Raw genomic sequence first — 23626 nt, 5'->3', positions numbered from 1 at the left:
TTGCATATTCTTGTAATGCTCAAATTTGACTGACAAATTATTCTGCATCAGGTGAAGCAAGAGGGGGAAGGAATGACCGTGTGAAGGAACTGAGTGCTTTGTCACTTGGCCTTTTTGTGGTTTAATGGTTGATGAGAAAAAGGACCTAGAAGAGACACTGTGTGTAGAATGGCTTCCAATTCCAAGGGTCACAACCCTGTGATCTGTTGGCCAGCAGTTGGCTAGGGCTGAGGCAGATGAACATCAGGCCAAAGCCCAAACTTACAGAGCATATGCAAGGACAAGGAGAAAATGCATTTTCAGCCATAATGACCTACATTTAGTTGACACTTTGGAGCTTGTGCAAAAGGACATCTTCAAGGGGCCTCTGCCTCCTTGCATAAAGGGAGATAGTGATGTCAGACAAACATGGGGTCCGGTCCTGGTCCTGTTGGTTCGTTTTTGACTTTGGCCTTGAAAGTCAGTCTGTGAAATGGAGATCTCTTCCTTTGAAGGGTGGTACCTGGTAGGTTCTTGGGAACTGAATTAATGTTCCCCTCTTAAGAGTGGGTCTCTGTAGACAGGCACATATGCTGTTCTGAAATCATCTGTTGCTATCTCTGTCTCTGTTGGAGGTGCTTCCAGTGATATGTGAGTGTTTCTTACTTATCTCAGTATCCCTGCCCAGCATGGGGTCTTACATAACATACATGGGCAGTCATTCAGTGTTAGGACTGGCTGGGTTTTAGGCTGGAAGACAGTGGAAATATACAAGCAAAGGCAGTGCCTTTCATTTACACGTGGCCTGCAGCAGTATTCAAATGAAAGGAGCTCCCTGCTTAGAAGGGCCTTTTGAATTGGGCCCCCGTATAGTTTATAGTTAACCTGAGGATGATGGCTAGACTGTTGGGGAGTGCTCTTTAAGTACAGAGGGAAGACTTGGTAAAGACATAAAAGCATGGAGGAAAAGGAGATAGTCAGCTGAGTCCAAAAAATGATTCATGTTGTTTGTTCACAATCTGAAATGAGAGGCCTTCAAGATTGACTCTTGATAAAGAATGCAAATTCAGCTGGGCTCAGTGGCTCACACCTGTAACCTCAGCACTTTGGGAGGCTGAGGTGGGCAGATCACCTGGAGTGAGGAGTTCAAGATCAGCCTGGCCAACGTGGTGATATCACGTCTCTACTAAAAATGCAAAAATTAGCCAGACATGGTGTGTGTGTGTGTGGGGGGGGTGCCAGTAATCCCAGCTACTCAGGAGGCTGACACAGAAGGATCAGTTGAACCCAGGAGGTGGAGGTTGCAATGAGCTGAGACTGCTACTGCACTCCAGCCTGTGCAACAGAGCAAAGCTTTGTCTCAAACAAAACAAAACAAAAAGAATGGAAGTTTAATAAAGAATGAAGTGCCAGGGACTGTGAAAAAAGCCGTCTCATAAGTTGCTTCATTTTACTGTCCCTGTACCCCAAAGAGGTGCATTTCCCCTGTCCCCTTTCACAGCCATGAAAACTGCAGCCATGGAGATGAAGTCCTTTGTCCAGGGGCTCTCTCCAGTCACAGAGCCAGGTTATGAACCAGTAGGTGCCCCTCATCATTAAGGACACTTGTGGGTGGTCAGGAGCAGGCCCTTCCATACAGCAGCTCTTCCCCAGGGCAGCTCTGGGAGCTGAAGATCTCTGCACGAGCACTGGCACACTCTTCTGGTCTGTGCTCGGGAAATAGAATGACAACCAGTCACCAGAAAGCAAAGGCACAGAATGAAGCAAAGAAACAAAATGGGGCCATGAGAAGCTTCACTCCTGTGTACCCAGGAATTCTGCCCATTTTGGACAGGCCGAGGTGGGGGTGGAGAGTTGTCAGATTTGTCAACCAGAAGGGTTCTGAGGAGCTTGCAGTGGGGCCAGCCCCACTGTTCATTCATTGGATAACGTTGGGTGGGTTATTTCAGTGCCCTTACTTCTGGATGACGGGGGATCAGAGAGGTTAAATAATTCATGGCTGCTAGCTGGAATCCAGTGCTTAAATGTTCAGTTTAGTGGCTAATGCCTGTAATCCCAGCACTTTGGGAGGCTGAGGCGGGTGGATCAGCTGAGGTTAGGAGTTAGAGACCAGCCCGGCTAACATGGTGAAACCCCATTTCTACGAAAAATACAAAAAATTATCTGTGCGTGGTGGCACATGCTACTCGAGAGGCTGAGACAGGAGAATCGCCTGAACCCAGGAGGCAGAGGTTGCAGTGAGCCAAGACTGCACCATTGCACTACAACTTGGGCAACAAGAGCAAAACTCCATCTCAAAAACAAAAGGAAACCACAAAAGTTCACTTTATTTGTCTTTCTGTGGCCAAACGCCTGCTGGGTTCCAGGCTCTGGGGATACACGAGGTGAACGAGATGCATGGTTGCTCCCTGTGCGGCATGGTGACTTCTTGGACCTCCCATTCCTCTTTATTGTTCCTGTTTAAGCCCGAGAAAGTACTGTGCTTTTAAGAACGTGTGTGGTTAGATTGGGCTCACCTGGTTATTCAGGCCAATCTCCCTGTCTCAAACCCCTTACTAATCCCACCTGCAAAGTCCCTTTTGCTACATAGGGTGACATATTCAGAGGTTCTCAGGATTAGGACATGGATATTGTGTGGGGAGGAACAGTCTGCCTATCTAGTCAGCTCTTTAGACCCTGAAGATGTGTGCTCATCCCAAATACAAAATACATCCACCCTGCCCCAAGGCCTCATGCCATTATAACATCAACTCAGGAGTCCAAAATCTGCTCTAAACCTCGTCACCTAAATCACCTCAATCTGGCATGGGGGAGGCTCCTGGAACTTAGTAAACCAGTTACCTGGCCCTAAAGTGTAGTGAGCGTCCACCCAGAGGGGTATAATCTAGTTCTGTCCCTGATCCAAGGGACCTGATATGTGATATGGACAAGAAAAGGAAGAAACAAAGAAGCTGTACACCCAGAAATACCAGACCACTAAGCCTCCTTTCCTCCTGGTCACAGAGGATAGGGAAAGGAGTTTCTCCAAAGGGTCTGTCAGCACCTCATTCCATGTCCTGTGAACTTGGGAGAAGGCTGACCTAGACACTTTTCTTCAGTGGGTACTGCTCATTTTAGAAAGTGAATCAAGCCAGGTGCGGTGGCTCACATATGTCATCCCAACACTTTGGGTGGCCCAGGCGGGCAGATATGCTGAAGCCAGGAGTTCATGACCAGCCTGCCCAACATGGCAAAACCCTGTCACTACTAAAAATACAAAAATTAGCGAGGCGTGGTAGTACACGCCTGAGGTCCTAGCTTCTGTGTAGACTGCAGCAGGAGAATCGCTTGAATCCAGGAGTCAGAGGTTGCAGTGAGCCAAGATCATGACTGTGCACTCCAGCTTGGGCCACAGAGTGAGACTGTGTCTCGAGACAAAAAAGAGAGTTGGAGTCAGGGCCTGCCCTGGGGTCTTCCATCGGACAGCTGCGCATTACTTACAGGTGAAAATTTTCCCAGAGCACAGCTAAGCCTGGTTGTCCTGCTTGTAGGACTCTGGCATGTAGCTAATTATCAGCTCCACCTGGGCTGTTTTTACCTGGTCCCTACCCGTATCTTCAATTAGAAGCCACGTGCTTTGGGCTCAAGAAAGTCTAAGCTTTTAGAAAGCTCTCCAGTGACTCTCATCATCAACCAGGTTTGGCAGACACAGATCTACAGCTTTCTGGCCCAGAGACACCTGGGGCACAGGAGGGGTCAGAGCTGCCCATGACACTGGTTGTGAACTGGTGAAGGCTCCCTTGAGTGGGGACCCTGGAGTCCAGGGGACCAGGACCAAGGGGTCCCTGCCTGCCCCGGGCTTCTGAGGGGGAGAAGAAAGGAAGGCTGGAAAAGCCCATGTTTAGGAATAGAGCTTCTCTACCTCCTGGATGTCCAGGGCCATCCTTGATATGGGCCGTTGCAAGGTAGTGATATCAAGTTTCCTTTTTAAAAAGCCCTGTGACTGGTTGCAGTGGCTCACACCTGTAATCTCAGCACTTTAGAAGGCCAAAGTGGGCGGATCACCTGAGGTCAGGTGTTCGAGACCAGCCTGGCCAACATGGTGAAACCCTGTCTCTACTAAAAATATAAAAATTAACCAGATGTGGTGCTGTATGCCTATATTCCCAGCTACTCAGGAGGCTGAGGCAGGAGAGTCACTTGAACCCAGAAGGCATAGGTGGTAGTGAGCTGAGATCACTCCATTGCACTCCAGCCTGGCTGTCAGAGTGAGATTTTATTTCAAAAAAAAGTGAGCCCTTTTACAGAAAACTATTAAGTAAACAATAATACAGTAGTACCTGAGAGACTGATGTGTGGGTACTTGGTTTTCCTTGATGTTCTAGAGTAGAGCTGCACTGTCTAATGTGATTGTCAGCAGCCTCATGGATCTATGGAGTACTTGGAATGTGCCAGAGTGGCAGGCAGGGTTGCCAAACTCAGCAAATAAAAGTTGAGGATGCCTCCTCCATCAGTGTGGGCTGTGCACAGTGACTTTCTTCCAGAACGGAAAGAGGGATAAGAGTAACTTTACAGTGGCAGCCAGCTGGTTTTAATGTCAAGTGATACACCATTTTAACAGCACACCTGGGTAAGACACCTGAGGCCCTAGGGGGCCAGGACTTAGAATCTTCAAATTCTGCAGCCGCTCGTCTTCTCACTGCCCTCACCTGGCTCCTGCAGAGAGTAGTGACAGTGCCCTAAGGGGCCTCTAGGAGCCTAATGGGACCACAGGAGGTCTCTTGGAGGCCTGGAGAGGCATGTGAGGACTTGGCATTTTCCAAAGGTATGACAGCTGGGGTTGGTGCTTGAGATCTCTGGTCAGTGCTGGTAATGCTGTGTAATGAATTGCCACAAACTTAAGAGCTTAAAAAAACAAATGTATTGGTCGGATGCAGTGGCTCACACCTGTAATCCCAGCACTTTGGGAGGCCAAGGGAGGTGGATCACGTGAGGATGGGAGTTCCAGACCAGCCTGACCAACATGGAGAAATCCTGTATTTACTCAAAATACAAAAAATTAGCCAGGTGCAGTGGTGTATGCCTATAATCCCATTTACTTAGGAGGCTGAGAAAGGAGAATCGCTTGAACCTAGGAGGCAGAGGTTGCAGTGAGCCAATGTCACATCACTGCCCTTCAGCTTGGGTGACAAAGCAAGACTTCATCGCAAAAAAGAAACAGGCTTGTTAAATTCCTCCCACGTGTTGATGCCCTTGCTATAATATCTATTTATGTTATTATGAGTCACCCGCTCCCAGGGCTGCCCTGCCCATTGCGAGACCTCTTCTGTCTTCGTAAGTGTGAGACAGTGTTTTCCCCTGCCTTTACCACATTGTCCGCCTCTCTCGCTGGTGTCACACCCATTTAAGGAGAGTGAGCACATTGGCTGTGGGATCTTGGTCTCCCCAGTTTGGCAGCAGCAGGTCCCTGACTTGGCATAAGAAATAAATGTCCGTGGAAAAATATTTTCTTTTTTTGAGATGGAGTCTAGCTCTGTTGCCAGGCTGGAGTGCAATGACACAATCCCCACTCACTGCAACTTCTGCCTTCCAGGTTGAAGCGATTCTTTTGCCTCAGCTTCTTGAGTAGCTGGGACTACAGGCATGTGCCACCACACCCAGCTAATTTTTGTATTTTTTAGTAGAGATGGGGTTTCACCATGTTGGCCAGGATGGCATTGATCTATTGACCTTGTGATCTGCCCGACTCAGCCTCTTAAAGTGCTGGGATTACAGGCATTTTACTATCTATGTGCATGTCCCAACACAAATGTCGTTGCACCTGTTGATGTGTGTCTTAAGCCTGAGGTAGGGAAGTTTGGTAGGTGGAAGTTACTTTCCATCTCCTTTCTCATAGCATGGCACATGGAAGACAAGATTTTGGCTTTAGCATTTCACTGTGAGCATCCTGTTTATTCCATGGTCATGGGCCTTACTACCAAATTTACTTGAAAACCTTGTGAAATTATTTATGCAGAAAGAATGAGGAATCTCGGGTAATGGGAAAGCAACTAGTCAGTTTTGGAAAACCTCCAACATCGGTAGTTTACAACTAATTGGAAAAACATGTCTCATCTCAGTTGAGTTAATCCTTTCTGCAGTGCTGGGCACCTTAAGTGTTCCCAGAAGGTTTAAGGAGCAGACTGAGCTCCCAAGGAGGCCAGCATAGTGACAAAAAAGGACAAAGGGCTCTGCCTGCCCCTGAGGGTCCTTCAGTCATGGTCAGCTCTGTCTAGGGGAGCAAAGACCATGTCTGTCCTCAGCCTTCCTGGCTATGGCAGGAGCATGGGGTTGGGAGAGAAGAGCATGGGCATTTCTTCTGGCTGGAAACTTAGCCTTTGAAACAAGGCTCCACGGGCAGAGTTTCAGACCCAAACAGGAGAATGAGATGGCCAATGTTGATGCTCTCAGAGTGGAGGGTCCTGAACTGTCTGATTATAAGTGCAGTGTTGGGTCCTTATGTACTTTTACAAGGGTATTTTCAGAGACACGGAGGTCAGTGGACCCACTTTCACTTTGTCATTGAAGGTCTCTGGAAAAGAGTGTTCCCAGGGATAGATGATCTGATGGGGCCACGGCCCCACCAGTGTCCTTAAGAGGGAAAGCTCTGTCAGCAGAGAGAACCTCAGCCCTGGCTGATCACACAGGATACACTAGGGTGGGATCTGCAGACACCAGCAGCCTGCCCTAAGGCTCCCAAGTCAGAAAGCCCCAGTCATTTCCAGTCCTGGTTTTGCTAGCCAGTCTCAGTTTCTGGCTTTGTGTCTTGTGGGAGCTGATGCAATGTTGTTTGTGAGATGGAGCAAATGGTATTGCTCCTACCCCCACCAGGCTGGCGTCAGGATGAAATTCAACATAGAAAGCATCCTCCCCCTACCCCCATGGACCAAGAGGTAATGCTATTAGAGTTACATGGGTTTGGGGTTTCCCCTTACTGTTTCCATTTCCTTCCTGAAACCGTGAGAGAGGCTTCGTGGGAAAGGAAGTTTCTCTCAGATGCCTGAGTCCAGCTGGGAGTAGCTGTTCCCAGTTAGCCAGGCTGATTGGAGTCCAGGGTGAGTTGGCTGAGTTGTGGGTTTGAACCGCCAGAGCCACTGAGGCACAGCTGGCCCACTGCCAAGTTCTGCCAACCATCCTGTAAATTCCACCATTGCTCATGCCTGGGAGACGCTTCAGCATTGACCGAAAGGGTTGCTAGGTCTTGTTTTGCTCAGGACAGGGCACTGAAGAGTGATCTGTTGTCATACTCTAAGGACAGATCTGGGTCCTGTGCCTCCCAGGGACTCCAAACACAGAATGCCCTTGACAGGACCCCAGCCCATGGGCACAGCCCCTTTTGTTAGTATTAATTATGCACTTATGTGAAATGCACCTGCTCTTGAAGAGGGGATAGCCAGTGATTAAAATAGTTGAGAGCAGGTCACCAGGCTCTTTCAGACTCCATTAGGAAATGGCTCTTAGAGGGTTACTTTAGAGCAAGGGAAAGGTCTCCCTGTTGTAGGGGTTCTGTGCCTGGCCAGCTTCTTTAAATCCTGGCCTGCTCCAGCAATCCAAGATGGCTCTGAAGTAGGAACTGCTACTTAATTTGCAGGGATCAGTACAAAATGAAAATCAATAATTTTCAGAAATTAAGATGAAGGTGGGCTGGGTGCAGTGGCCCACGCTTGTAATCTCAGCACTTTGGGAGGCCAAGGCAGGCAGATCACAAGGTCAGGAGTTCGAGACCAGCCTGGCCAACATGGTGAAACCCTGTCTCTACTAAAAATACAAAACTTAGCTGGGATGGTGGTGGGTGCCTGTAATCCCAGCTACTTGGGAGGCTGAGGCAGGAGAATTGCTTGAACCAGGGAGGTGGAGATTGGAGTGAGCTCAGATCACACCATTGCACTCCAGCCTAGGTGACAGTGCAAGACTATTCTCAGAAAAAAAGAAAAATGATTCAAGCAGCAGAGCCTTCAAGCAAGCATTTAGGGACCCTTCTGAGCACGGGGCCCTGGTTGTGAAGTTTGTACACTGGGCCAGGTCTGGAAAGAGTGCAAGGCATGCAGCTGGCCTGAACCATGTGGGTGAACTGAGTCACCCTGCCCTTTGTGGGGGTTGATGGGGATTTTTTTCTAGGCTGCTGGCCTGGGCATGGCTGACGCATGAGTGGGGCTTGTCCTGGTCTGGGCTGAAAATAATACACTGGGACAAGTTGAAGGGAGGGGGATTGGAGCAGGGTGCTCCAGGGAGCATCATCTGTGTCCAACAGGAAGTCCCTGAGCTTGGACACATGACTTAATCATCTGTCACGAGGTTCAGAGCAAAACCCAGAAGGCCAGGCAATGATGCATTGAAACTCTCCCTACCCAAGTTAGCATTTTCCAGTATCATTTAAAAATGTTTTATAGATAAGAGGTCTCGCTGTGTTGGACAGGATGGTCTCAAACTTTTGGTCTCGAGTGATTCTCCTGCCTTGGCCTCCCAAGGTGTTTGGATTATATTCATGAGTCATTGCCCCTGGACTCCAACACTGTTTTAAAATTTTTGATATATCTGTGATTTTTGGATTATACCTGTTTTGTGACTTCCATTGGAGAAAATCAACCTGGCTGGGTGAGGTGGCTCACGCCTGCAATCCCAGCACTTTGGGAGGTTGAGGTGGGCAGATCACATGGCATTTCTCTTGTGAGAGTTTGAGACCAGTTTGGACAAATGGTGAAACCCCGCCTTAACTAAAAACACACAAATTAGCCAGGCATGGTGATGGGTGTCTCTAATCCCAGCTACTCAGGAGGCTGAAGCAGGAGAATTTCTTGAACCCACGAGATGGAGATTGCAGTGAGCTGAGATTGTGCCACTGCACTTCTGCCTGGGCTACAGAACAAGACTGTCTCCAAAAAAAAAAAAAAAAGCCATCAAAAGCGGATGTTTGTCACTGCCAGGTGACCTTACTAATCACTGACCATGGGCTTACAAGGACAAATGAAATGAGGGCAAAATAACTTATGCCTTGTTTTCTTTGCCTTTGACCTTCAGCCCCATGCATTCCTGCAAATGTTTTGCCCACAGCAAACCTTTGAATACCTTAACTTTTCTGTTTTAAATGAGATTTCCAAGTGAATTGATGTCTGAAAAGATAATCCCTTTAGTGGAGAGCAATTGGTATTTGAAGAGAATGAGATCAGGTTGCTAAGGACACCCTTGTTTGTAATCTTTGGTTTATATAAATTATTGGTGAATAAGAGAAATAAGTTTATTCTTTCTTTTAGATGGTAAACCGGAAGGGAAGTGTGTTAAGGGGTAAAGTGAGTCATGGGGTGTGGGAGGCTCAGATGGAACAGGGCTCTGGGACACCTCTCTTTCTTGACATTGGACCTCTAATTTCCATCCCAGGCCTCAAATTAAAAGACAAAGGCTTCTAATCTGCTTGGGTGGGAACACATAAAAATTCCTCTGGGTGGATGGATAGGGGTGGGAAGGAGGAAGTTTGTAGAAACTGAAAGAGGACTTTTTTGGGGAGAGAGGAAGAAATCTCTTGTTTAATCACAAAACCAAAATATCATTGGCATAAAGTTTTCAGGGTTCATCCATATTGTTGCATATGTCAGAACTTAATTTTTTTGATGGCTGAAAATACTTCATATATAGTGTATTTTGTTTATTGATTTACCTGTTGATGGACATGTGATATTTCTGCTTTCGGCTATTGTGAATAATGCCATTAGGAACACTGGCATGCAAGTAACTACTTGAGTGCTTGTTTATAATTTTGTTGGGTATGTATCAAGGAGTGGATTATTGGCTTATGTAGTAATTCTATATTTAGCAATTTTAGAAACCGGCAAATTGTCTTCCACAGTGGCCACACTATTTTGCATTCCTACCAGCAGTATCAAGTTCTCCATATCCTCATCAACACTAGTTATTTCTTTGTTTTTGATTAGAGCCATGTTAGTTGGTGTGAAGTGATACTTACTGTGGTTTGTATTTTCATTGCCCTAATGACTAAAGATTTTGAGGAGCCTTCAATGCACTCATTTGCCATTTGTATCAAGTTATTTGCCCTTTGCAACCTTTTTTTTGTATTCGTTGTGTTATAGGTGTTCATATGTGTTTTGAATATTAACCCCTTATCAGATACATAATATGCAATTATTTTCTCGCATTGTGTAGATTGTACTTCACTATATTTAGAGTGTCTTTTCATAGACAAAAATTTTTAATTTTGATGAAATTTATCTTTTGTTGTTGCCCGTGATTATAATATCATATTTAAAAAATATTGCTAAATCGATGGCCATGAAGATTTGCCGCAGTTTTGTTCTGAGTTTATAATGTGTGGTCTCAAATAAAGGTCTCTGGTCCATATTGAATTAATATCTGTGTATGGTATAAGGTAAGCGTCCAACTTTATTTTCTTGCATGTTAAAATCCAGTTGTCTCGGCACCATTTGTTGAAAAGACGGTTCTGTAGGACCTTAGCATCATTGTTATGAATCAATAGGCCATGGATTTGAGAATTTCTTTCTGGGGTCTCAATTCTATTCCATTGGTTGATAGGTCTATCCCTATGCCAATATCCCATTGCTTATTTAAATTATAGCTTTATATTTAGTTTTGAAATCAGAAATTTGAGACCTCCAAATTTGATCTATTACAAAATTGTTTTACCCATTCAGGATCCCTTGAAATTCTATATAAATTTTAGAATGGTTTTCTTTATTTCTCTGAAGGATGCTGTTGGAATTTAGATAAGGATTGCATTAAATCTGCCAATTATTTGAGTAATATTTTCATCTTCACATTATTAAGCTGTAAGATATTAACTTCTTTTCGGATATATGAACAAAATCAGATATATGATTCTGACTAATGAATCAGGTTTCCCAGTTATTTAGGCCTTTTTAAATATCTTTCAACAATGGTTTATAGTTTTCAGTATACAAGTCTTGTGACTCCTTTGTTAAATTTATTTCTAAGTATTTTATTTTTTTATGTTACTGTAAACACAACTGTTCTCTTAATCTTCTTTCACTTGATTGTATGTAGGAATCCAAATATACCAGTTATGCAATGATTTAATATCTTGAAATTTTATGAGCTCATTTATTGGTATTGACAGCTTTGTGTGTGTGTATATATATATATTCTTTATAGTTTTTGACTTATAAGATTGACTTCTTTTCCAATCTGGATATTTTTATTTCTCTTTCCTGCATATTTGCTCTGACTACAACTTTAAGTATTACGTTAAATAGAATAGTGAAAATGGGCATCCTTGTCTTGCTCTTGATCTTAGGAGAAAAGTTTTCAGTCTTTCACCACTGAGTATGAAAGTTGTGAGTTTTTCACATGGTCACAGCATGTTGAGAAAGTTTGCTTATATTCCTAGTATATTGATTAATTTTATCATGAAGGAGTGTTAAAGTTTGTTAAGTGCTTTTTCTGTATCAATTGAGATGATCATGTAGGTTTTTCTTTTATTCTATTAGGTAGTTTATTAAACTGACTGATTTCATATGTTGAACCCTTCTTTTGTTATTGGGAAAAATCTCAATTGGTCATAGTGTACAATGCATTCAGTATTCTGAATTAAGTTTATTGATACTATTGTGAGGACTTTTGCATCTATATTGATAAGGAATAGTGGTCTATAGTTTTCCTTTTCTTGTTGGGTCTTTGTCTATATTAGGATAGTGCTATATTCACAGAAGGAGGTAGGACATGTTTCCTCCTCTTCTCTTTTTGAAAAAGTTTGAGGACTGGTGTTAATTTTTCTTTAATTGTTTGGCACCTTCACCAATGAATCCTTCTGATCTTGGATTTTTCTTCATTAGGAGGTTTTAGGTCACTGATTAAACCTCTCTGTTTCTTTTAGTTCTATTCATATTTCCTACTTCTTCTAGAGTAGGCTTTGGTGGTTTATGGTTTGTTTTTACCTTAATTTATTTCTTGTTGCTATTGTGATTACTTTTTCTGATCTAATGTTGTTTAAGACCATAATTTTTAGAAAAATTTTCACATATTTGTGAGTTTTTCACAACTTTTTCTTCTGTTATTGATGGTAGTTACATTGCAGAGTAGTCAGAAAAGAATTATGATTTCAATATTTTTAAATTTATTAAGATGTTTTGTGAACTTAACATATGATCTATCTCAAAGAATGTTCCGAATGCATTTGAGAAAATTGTAAACTCTGCTACTGTTGAGTGAAGTACTTTCTGAGTATTAGATAAAATTGGTCTATTAATCTTCTGTCTGGTTATTCTATTCACTATTGAAAATGGAGTAATTAAGTCTCCAGATATTATTGTTAAACTATGCCTTCAATTCTGTTAATTTTAGTTTCACATGTTTTGGGAGTGTTGTCATTAGATGGGTATATAATTTGTATGTTTTCTTGATGTAGGGCAACTTTTATCAATATATAATGTCTTTGGCCAGGTGTGGTGGCTCAGGCCTATGATCCCAGCACTTTGGGACTCTGATTTGGGTGGATCACAAGGTCAGTTCAAGACCAGCCTGACCAATATGGTGAAACCCTGTCTCTACTAAAAATATAAAAATTATCTCAGCATGGTGGCATGTACCTGTAGTCCCAGCTACTTGGGAGGTTAGGCAGGAAAATTTCTTGAACCTGGAAGGCACAGGTTCCAGTGAGCCAAGATCGAACCACTGTACTTCAGCCTGGGTGTCAGAGCAAGACTCCATTACGTGTGTGTGTGTGTGTGTGTTCATCTTTATTTCACTCTTGTAAAATTTTTGACTTGAAATCTATTTTGTATGATAGCAATATAGCCACCCAGCTCTGTTTTGGATGCCGTTTGCATGAAATATTTTTGTCCATTGTTTTTATGCAAACATTTTGTGTTTTTGTATTTACAATGACTCTCTTGTAAACAGTATGTAGATGGATCTTTTTTTTGTTTATTCTGCCAATTTCTGTCTTATGAGTAGCAGGGTTTGATCCAGTTACATTGAAAATAATTACTGATAAGAAAAGACTTACTTCTGTCATTTAAATTTGTTTTCCGTAGGTTTGTTGTTGTTGTTGTTGTTGTTGTTGTTGTTGTTCAATTTCTCTATTACCGCCACCATTTTTTGGTATTCTGTTGATTTTTTTATAGTTTGCCAGTTTTTCTTTTTGTATTGTTGAAATTTATTTTCTTAGTGGTTTTCTGGGAAATTACACTTAATGTCTTAAACTTGTAACTATCTAGCTTTAACAGTAACCCAATTTATAACCAACTTAGTTTCAATAGCATAGAAACATTCTGCTTCTATCCATCTCCTTTCCTACCCTTTATATTGTTATTGTCACATATTATGTCATTCTATATTGGGAACTCATTACCATAGATTTATAATGATTGTTTTATATGTACTTTCCCTTTAAATCATATAGGGAAAAAAGTACAAGTAAAAAGTACAATAAGAGTGGCTTGTATATAAAGTTACTTTTACCAGTCTTCTTTATTTCCTCTTATATCTTGAGTTCATGCTGGTGTTCTTTCATTTCAGCCTGAATAACTCCTTTTAGCATCTCTTATGGGAAAAATTTACTGGCTTCTTTTGCCAACCTGACAAAGAAGAATAGGCTGTTCACCACACCATTTTCTCTTCCTCCCAGTCACTCAGCTAGGCTCCTCTTGCCAGCCTCTTTTGCAGGTGTTAGAAAAAATAGTAGAATGTTAAAATGTTACATACCTGGCCATTCAGACCTCCCACATATGATTATCTCAATATATGCAGTAAAAGCCTTTGATAAAATTTAACATCCCTTCATGTTAAAAATGCACAGTAAACTAGATATTGATGGAACATATCTCAAATTCTTCTTAAACTTTTCTAAAGTTTAGAACTAGAGAGAATACAGTCAAACCCATTTTGGGGCCAGCATCATTCCTGTGTCAAAGTCAGACACAATAAGAAAACTACAGACCACTATCTAAGATGAACATAGATGGAAAAATCATCACTAGAACACCAGCAAAATGTACTCAAGAAACATCAACAAAATTACACATAATGACCAAGTTGGATTTATCCCTGTCTCAGCACTGTTTTTATCATGAAACAATGGTAAAGAGGCTGAAAAGACAACTTAAATACTGAGAGGATAGATTTACCAAACATAGTCTCTCTTAAAAGTTTAATATCTAAAATATGTAAGAAATTCAAACAACCCTAATAGCAAAATAAATAATAACCTGATTAAAAAATAGGTAAAGGACCTGAACAGACTTATCTCCAGAGAAGACATAAAAATGGCCAACAAGTACCTGAAAATGTGCTCAACATCACTAGTCAACAGGGAAATACAAATCAAAACCACAATGATTTATCCACTAACATCTGATGAGATGCTTGTTGTGAAAAAGCCAAGGGATAAGTAGTGGTGAGGGTGTAGAGAAAAGGAAACACTTGTAACCTGTTGATAGGAATGCAGATTTATATAGCCACATTTTTATTTGTTTGTTAAGCAAAATATCCTTGTTGGCAAAGTCCCATGTGAAATATAAAATGCAGTATTATTCTAAGATGGAGTTTAATGAAGGGTTGCTCGATACACCCCAATTTCATAGTTTTGGGGTATTTCTGGATTTACTTCCTCAGAGTTTCCTCTCCTAGTTCTGGGAGACTTTTCTATTTCTGTTGCTACCTGGCTGCCAAATATTACTTCTTTCTAGAATTCATTTAAATAGTATAATCCAGCAAAAATATAAAGATTTTTGTGAGTTTTGAAAAAAAATGTTGTATCACACAAGGAGTCAATGGAAATCTTCTGGGCCCAGTGTAATTTCTATCCTTCCTCTTGTGGCCATTCTTCATCCAAAACGTTCCGGGCCTCTGGTGAAGTGTCTTTCCCCACTGAGTCTAGTCCCTAGGTCTTAGAAGGGAGTGACTCCCTGAAGCTGATGCTAATTTTTAGCTATGTTGAATTCTAATGAATAATATTCACGTCACATTAAATTTTTATTTCTTATAAAATTGTTCTAAATTGCCATCTTGTCTCCCAGTCCTTGAAGAATAAATGGACCTTGATCTTGCAGATCCAGAAATCTTAATTCAGTTCAGCTGCCACATTTGACAGACGAGGAAAGTAAAACTCAGAGAAGGGAAGTGATTTATCACAAAATATTGGGGCTATTTGGAAGCAGAGCTGAAGCCATAACTCTGGTCTTCTTTCTCTTAGGCCAATGCCCCTATCCACTTGTGACATTTTTTGCTTTCCTCCTGATTGGCAAGATTGTAATAATGAAAGGTGACAGCGTTGCTTATGCGCCTTGTATTCTTGTCTATTATAACTATAAACCCAAATATGTTTCCCAGAATAGTTAATCATCTAGTATAAGGTAGTGTGATTTCTCTCCTGTAAATAATAAAAAAAACACCTCTGGTACCTTCTATTATGTTTGCCATATTGTTTTTTAGGCTATAAGGAATTGGTCTCGTGTAGTTGTGTATAAATACTGCCTGTTGGTCTCTCCTTATTAGTAGATGCTGACTAACATTACAAGGTAATAATTGGTTATATTGTACTAGGAGAATAACAGTTTATAACAATATTACCTGCAATAAACTACATAGTTTATTTTCTATTCAGTGAAGCAATTGTTTGGCTTTTTGGCTGCACAGTTTTTTTCATAGCTAAGTTTGTTTTGTCATAAGGCAATCAGGCGGCACAAAAGTATTAACAACTACAGGAAACCAGCATCTAGCAAGAAATTTGAAGATCATGTTCACCCTGAATAAACAAGTGGCTTTAAAAAATTCTTCCAACTTTTAACTTCAAACAGAAAAGTTGAAAAAGAAGTACGGTAAAGACACATGTACCCTTTATTTAGATTCACAAATTAACATTTTCTGGGATTGGCTTTGTGTGTCTCTATGTCTCTTTTCCTCTTCACATACACACTCATTTTCTCTCTCTTACACACACGTACATATACATGCACATGCTCACATTTTGTGTAGCTCTGAACTGCCTGAAAGCAATTTTCAGACATCAAGATTGTACAAGAATACTTAAGGCAGTTTTCCCAAAATTAGCACATTCTTTTATATTACTACAATAACAAGACATTTGCTACAGATAATTAATATTATGTAGTATGCAGTCTAAATTTAAATGTCTCCACTTGCTCTCAAATATTCTTTATATTAGTCAGGGATCTTATATTGGAATTTTTATCATGTTTCTTATTTTCATCAGTCTTGAATATTGCTTCCCCTCCACCATTTCCCTCATCTTTTGCAACCTTGACATTTTTGAAGAGTGCAGACTAATTGTCTCATAGACTATTTCTCAAACTGGATTCATCTAAGTGTTCTTCTGGATTAGACAAAATGTTTAGGCAAATATTATGTTTCCCATTGCATTCCATCGAGAAGTTTATAATGTCATTTTATCTCAATATTTGTGAAGCTAAGATTCATCTCTTTATTTTAAATTTCTTACTTAATAAACATTAGATGGATAATAGAGATATATGAATGTCCTTTTCCTAACAATATGTTAGTGTATAGTGTTAGGAGTAATTTCATGCCAGAATCTCGTATTACCTTGGTGGTATTTGAAAAACAGTGATTTTGGCCGGGCGCGGTGGCTCAAGCCTGTAATCCCAGCACTTTGGGAGGCCGAGGCGGGTGGATCACGAGGTCGAGAGATCGAGACCAACCTGGTCAATATGGTGAAACCCCGTCTCTACTAAAATACAAAAAATTAGCTGGGCATGGTGGCGCGTGCCTGTAATCCCAGCTACTCGGGAGGCTGAGGCAGGAGAATTGCCTGAACCCAGTAGGCGGAGGTTGCGGTGAGCCGAGATCGCGCCATTGCACTCCAGCCTGGGTAACAAGAGCGAAACTCCGTCTCAAAAAAAAAAAAAAAAAGAAAAACAGTGATTTTAAAATTCAGGCATTTTTCTAGCTCAGGGGCCAGTAAATTTTTCCAGTAAAGAGCCACATTCTAAGTATTTTAGGCTTTGTGGGCCAAATATGGTCTCTGTTACTTATTCTAGTTCTTCTTTAGCTGTGTAAAAATTATTACCTCATGGACTGCAGGAAAATGGTCTGCAGCAGCATTTGGCCCATGAGTAGTAGTTTGTCAAAATCCTGTTCTGTGTTATAAAGAAGAGCTTTCCTTTTCCTCATAACACGTGTGTGTGTGTGTGTGTGTGTGTGTGTGTGTGTGTGTGTGTGTGTGTTAGAGGGAGAGAATGAAATCCTTAATAACTTTTTTCTTTATAGAGTTGATCTCTTTAAACTTTTTTTTTTTTTTTTAAATAAATACACTTTGGATTTAACTCTGGTAAATAACACTGTCTTAAGAAAATTTCATCTTCTATGCTTTCTGATACAATAGCCACTAGCTTCATGAGACCATTCAAATTTAAACTAAGTATAATGAAATTATAATTCAAAATTAAATAAATTAATAATCAAAAAAAAATTAGTTTCTCTGTCACGAGTCACATTTAAGTGTACAAGTATTCACTCAACACTCGTAGCTAGTGGCTACATATTGAACAGTGCAGATGTAGGACATTTTTATGATTTAGAAGTTGTATTGGATAGTAATATATGCTGATTTCAAATGTATTTGCACAGAGTTATGCAAAATAGTCCCTCATAATTAGAGTTAACTTATACTTTTTTTCTTGTCATTTATTTGCTTTTATGCTTATTCTCCTTCTTAGTAATTTGTCTATTCCTTTTCTTTTAAGGTACCAAAGTATTTGTTATATCTATGTTTTTTTGTTTTTATCTCACATTTTTCTTTCCTTATGCTTTCTTTTGATTTAGTTTATCAGTTTTTTTTTAAACTTTTATTTTAGGTTCAGAGGTACATATGCAGGTTACTATATAGGTGTCACTGGGGATTTGTGTACAGATTATTTAGTCACTTATGTGGTAGGCCATGTACCTGATAGGTAGTTTTTAAGTCCTGACCATCATCCTTCCCTCCATCCTCAAATAAGTCCCAGTGTCTGTTGTGTCCATGTGTACTCAATGTTGAGCTTTTACTTGTGAGAACATTTAGTATGTGGTTTTCTGTTCCTCTGTTAGTTTATATAAGATAATGGCTTTTACCTTCATCCATGTTGCTGCAAGGGACATGACCTCATTTATAAATAAAACATAAAACAGCACATGACCTATTTTATGGCTCCATCATATTCCGTGGCATATATGTACCACATTTTCTTCATTAGTCTAGAATTGATGGGCATTTAAGTTGGTTTCATGTCTTTGTTATTGGGATTTATGCTGCAATGAGCATATGCGTGCATGTATCTTATTCTTTCCTCTATAATCTTCCTTCCCTCCTTCCCTTTCTCTCTTCTTGGCCTCCTCTTTCCTTCCTTCCTCTTTTCTCTCTCTCTTCCTTTCTCTTTCTCTCTTCCTTTCTTTCTTTCTCTCTTATCTTCCTACCTTCCTGTCTTTCTTTCTTTCTCTTTCTGTTTCTTTTTCTTTTTTCTTTCTTCCTTCCTTCCTCCTTCCCCACCTCCTTCCTTCCTCTCCTCCTTCCTTCCCTCCCTCCCTCCCTCCTTCTCTCTGCTTCTGTCTCCCTGGCTGGAGTGCAGTGTCACCATCTTGCCTCATTGCAAGCTCCACATCCCAGGTTCAAATGATTCTCCTTCATTAGTCTCCCAAGTAGCTGGGACCACAAGCGCCTGCCACGAGATCTAGCTGATTTTTGTATTTTTTTATTAGAGGCTGGGTTTCTCTGTGTTGATCAGGTTATCAGGCTGGCCTCGAACTCCTGACCTAAGGTCATCTGCCCACCTCGACCTCCCAAAGTGCTGGGATTACAGGTGTTAGCCACCGCACCTGGCCTCCATCGCTCCCTTTTGTATCCCCCACCTCACACCTTGCCCATGCCACTCATGCGTACCCCCTGCCTTTCCCCACAGTCACTTTTGAGTCCTGCATTAAATAGCCTTCAGTCCAGAGACCAGACATCAGACAGCAATCTGGACCTCTTCCTTGATCAAAGATGAGACCTCCACAAGAGGGAAATGCCTGCTGTGGAGCTTGCAGCCTGAACACAGTCACTCTTCAGGCAAACAGCTAGAACAGAACTGAGTAAAATATCCAGCCAAAAAAAACTTCTCATTCAACTCATCCCTAACCCCATTTTACAAATTGAAACACTAAGGCTCAGAGGGGAGGAGACAGAGTAGGCACTGGACAGTAGTCTTTTGGCTCCAAAGCCAAGTTCTGTCCACCCAGCCAGGCTCCATCCTTCCTTCTATAAATGTTTATAACAGTATGTGCTGGGCACTCTTCTTAGGCTCTTTTACACATATCACTCAGTCTGCTTTTCCCATTCTTTTGACAAGTATTTATTGAGCTTCTACTGTGTGCATAAACTGGACTCGATACTATGGATATCTTGGTAAAAATCTCAGGCAAAGTCTACCCCCCTGGGGTTCTAACAAGACAAAGAGAGGGTTGGTGCTGTGGGCAAGGCTGTGAAGGCAATGAATGAAATGGTGGGGTCACACAGGAAGGGTGTTCAGGGATTCTCTCTGCATGGAAGGGGCATCTTCTTGGCTTTGAGATGCAAATGCTAAAATACCTGTGAGCAGCAGGCCATGCCCACTCAGTAACAGAGCTGAGCCGCAACCCTCCATAGATGCCAAACCAGATCAGGCCACAAAACCACCTAAGGGCTGGCTGGTTGTGCATTTGGAAGAGGGGGTGCTGTTCTTCCTCCAGGTTGACAACATGATAGATTGAAATATACATGGGATGCTGGGAGCAGTGGCTCAGGCCTATAATTTTGGCACTTTGGGAGGCTGAGGCTGGTGGATAACCTAAGGTAGGATTTCAAAACCAGCCTGGCCAACATGGTGAAACCCATCTCTTAAACATACAAAAATTAGCTGGGTGTGGTGGCATTTGTGGGATTACATCGCCTATAATCCCAACTACTCAGGAGGCTGAGGTGGAAGAATCACTTGAATCCAGGAAGTAGAGGTTGCAGTAAGCTGAGATCTCACCACTGCACTGCAGCCTGGGTGGCAGAGTGAGACTTTGTCTCAAAAAAAAAAAAAAGGAAAGAAAAGTGCATGAGCTCTGGAGGTGGAGAGATGGAATTGAATCCCAGCTTTTACTTCTCAGTTGTGTGTCCTTGGACAAGTTGGCTTCTCAGAGCTTCAGTTTTCTCATCTGTGAAATGGGAACAACATCTGGCTTGCCGGCGGTCTTAGGATGACTGGGGAGTGTCTGGTACGTAGTAGGTGCTCAACGTGTGTGCTTTCCCATGGCCATCTAAAAGTCCTCAGGGCTGCCCTCCTGCCCTTCCCCCACAACTCCTGTGACTGCCTCTTAAATGGGCATTCAAGGTGGTAAGGAGGCACAGGTGAGGGAGCCACGCTGGATCCACACCCACCCACGCCCATTGTTAGGAAAACAAGCTTTTAGTGCCTGGCCCTGCTGCTGCTGGTGGCTGAGAGTATAAAACGGAACCCAGAGCCAGCCTCTCCCTTCCTGTAAGGCACACCAAGGCGATGGTGTTTAAAATGAAAAGAGGCAGTGGCATGGAGGCTACGGAGACTGAGCCATTCCTGCGGCAAAAAGGGAGGCAGTGGGGCCCCCTGCTGAGGGTTATCTGGCAAGTGTTTCATTCTACCTTCCTCATGGGACCCACAGCCTCTTCATCAGTGATGTCTTCAGGTTCACTGTCCCCAAGCTGCTTAGGTGAGTCCAGACTTCAGGATCTCGCTAAGGCTTGTGGTCTCTTAATGGCATCCATTCAGAGTCCGGGGGCTTCAGCTCTCATGCCTCTGCCTATAGATCTGGTGCTCCGGACACTGGAGGGTGGGTGGGAAGGATACTGAAAAAGGAAAATGATTAATGAGAAAGTGACTGTCCCCCACAGGGGCAAATAAGTAAGCTCTTACCTGACTGTATAAATTAGCTTTTGTTGTAAAATGCCCCCAAATGAGTGGCTTAAAGTTATAAGCATTCATTTATTTAGTTTATAGTAATGTGGGTCAGTAACGTGGACTAGGCTCAGCTTGGTGGACCTTCTTTTCTTGGCTGGGTTTTCTCATGTGCGTGTAGTTGTGTCTGAAGCTAGCTCAGACATGTTCATGTGGCTAGTAGGGAGGGTTCTAAGAAATAGGCCAAAAGCTACATTTTCTCTTGAGGCTCACAGCTGGCATAGCTTTACCTCCACTCTACTCTTGGTCAAAGGTGGTTTTGTGGCCAGCCCAGGTCCAAGTTGTGTCTGCTCAGCTGCCATAACAGAGTATCACAGACTGAGTAGCTTCAACAACAGAAATGTATTTTCCTCTTGTTTCTGGTGGCTGTGAGTTCCAGATCAGGTATCTGCAAGTTGGTTCCATCTGAGGCTTCTGCCTCTGGTGTGCAGTTGGCCACTTTCTCCCTGTGTCCTCATATGGTCTTTCCTCTGTAACCACCCAGGTGTTTCCCCGTGTGTCTACATTATCTCCTCTTATCAGGAGTCCAGAATGGGTGAAGGCCCAGCCTAATGACCTCATTTTAACTTTATTGCCTTTTTAAAGGCCCTATTTCCAAACACAGTCACATTCAGAGGTACCGGGGGTTGGGGCTTCAACATACAAATTTTGTGAGGACACAATTTACCTCATAACAAGGGGAGAGAAAAACACCATCTCTTGATCTTGAGGAGCTGCAGTAAGATTGAAAAGAAGCATGGACAGTGGGGGAAATAACTGAGATCATGATTGCGAAAAATCTACCACGCTGACTGATCCTCCACACCTGGCCTGGTTTGGGCAAAGGCAACACACATGGGCACCTACTCTCACCAGCTGTATCTTCTCCCTCCTTCCCCTGCAAGCCTTTTTCTGGAGTTTATTGGTGATCCCAAGTCTCTGGCCTGGAAGGGCTACCTCCTCGCAATGCTGATGTTCCTCTCTACCTGCCTGCAGACGCTGTTTGAGCAGCAGAACACGTACCAGCTTAAGGTGCTGCAGATAAGGCTGCAGTCTGCCATCACTGGCCTGGTGTAAAGAACGGTGAGTCCCGGGGGACAAGTGCAGGTCTTCCCAGCCGGGAAAAGGACCAAAACTGAACTGGTTGGAAGTAATGCTATCAGCAGCTGAGAACGCTTTCAGTCCTCACTTATTAGAGTCACTCACGATATATTCTCACTTCCTTTGTTATTTCTCTTTATTTGGATGTATTTATTTTGTTGAGACAGAGTCTTCACCCACCGTGGCTTCCTAGAGTGCTGGGATGATAGGTTTGAGCTACCTCACCCGGCCTCCTTTCCTTCTTAAGTCTGAGTCATATTCTGCTTAGCAGATGGATCACACTGTGTTTTTTTTTTTCATCTGATGGTGGACCCGTTGGTTGATTTTGTCTTTTGGCTTTTGTGAATTGTGCTGCTGTGAGCACAGGTGTGGAAATCCCTCTCGAAGTTTCTGCTTTCTATTCTTTTGGCATGGATGGCAATGGCTTTGTTAGAGCCAATGGTAATGCTGTGTGGAAGTGTTTTGAGGGACCACCATTCATAAAGTGTTTTGTTGTTGTTGTTGTTGAGATGGAGTCTCACTGTGTAACCCAGGCTGGAGTGCAGTGGCATGATCTGGCCTCACTGTAACCTCTTCCCAGGTTCAAGCCATTCTCATGTCTCAGCCTCCTGAGTAGCTGAGATTACAGACATCTGCCACCACACCTGGCTCATTTTTATATTTTTAGTAGAGACAGGGTTTCACAATTTTGGCCAGACTGGTCTCGAACTCCTTGCCTCAGGTGACCCGCCCACCTCGGCCTCCCAGAGTGCCGGGATTGCAGGTGTGAGCTACCTCCCCTGGCTGTTGTGAAGTGTTTTAATCATCCTGTTTTACTGTTCTTCACCTGGGGTTATGATCTCAACCCTGCTTCTCTCTGTTCCTGCTAAGGGACTCCCCGTAGGCAGCCCAGTCCTTGCCTCTGTCCAGGAGACAGCATACCTGGAAGTGAAGTTGGGTCAGTCCTGCCTCAGTGCTGCTTCTGTTTTAGGTAAATATCCTGTGGGTTCAGGAGAGGAAATACCAAGTGCACATATGAAACACCATGGGCATCCCCCAACTCAAGACTGTGGGAGAGATGGGGTGTTGGAGGAGATGTAAACCTGGAAGCCACTTAGCCCGACTCTGTCCCCTGCCCCAACTTTTTTTTGAGATGGTGTCTTGCTCTGTCACCCAGCCTGGAATGCAGTGATGCAATCTTGGCTCACTGCAACCTCCACCTCTCAGGTTCAAGAGATTCTACTGCCTCATTGGCCTGAGTAGCTGGGACTACAGGTGAGTGCTACCACACCTGGCTAATTTTTGCATTTTTAGTAGAGCTGGGGTTTTGCCCTGTTGGCCAGGCTGGTATCCAACTCCTGACCTTAGGCGATCCACCCACCTCGGCCACCCAAAGTGCTGTGATTCCAGGCGTGAGCCACTGCGCCCAGCCAAGCCCTGCTCTGTTCTAATTCTACTGTCTGTGAAAGGCCTCTGGGAGCTTACAGAAACAATGGCCCCAGTATGATTTCTCCCACTCCCTTGCTCCTGGAGTTCTGGGGACCCACAGTGAGAAGTGATTGTTTTCCTCACTCATCTGGATGTGATGAGCCTGGTCAAAGAAGTTTACTGTTGCTGACTTGCAGCTGATCAGG

This window comes from Callithrix jacchus, chromosome 2, assembly GCF_049354715.1.
Source record: "Callithrix jacchus isolate 240 chromosome 2, calJac240_pri, whole genome shotgun sequence".
Lineage (NCBI taxonomy): Eukaryota > Metazoa > Chordata > Mammalia > Primates > Cebidae > Callithrix > Callithrix jacchus.
The sequence above is the reverse complement of the archived record's forward strand: the minus strand, read 5'-3'. Positions refer to the sequence as shown.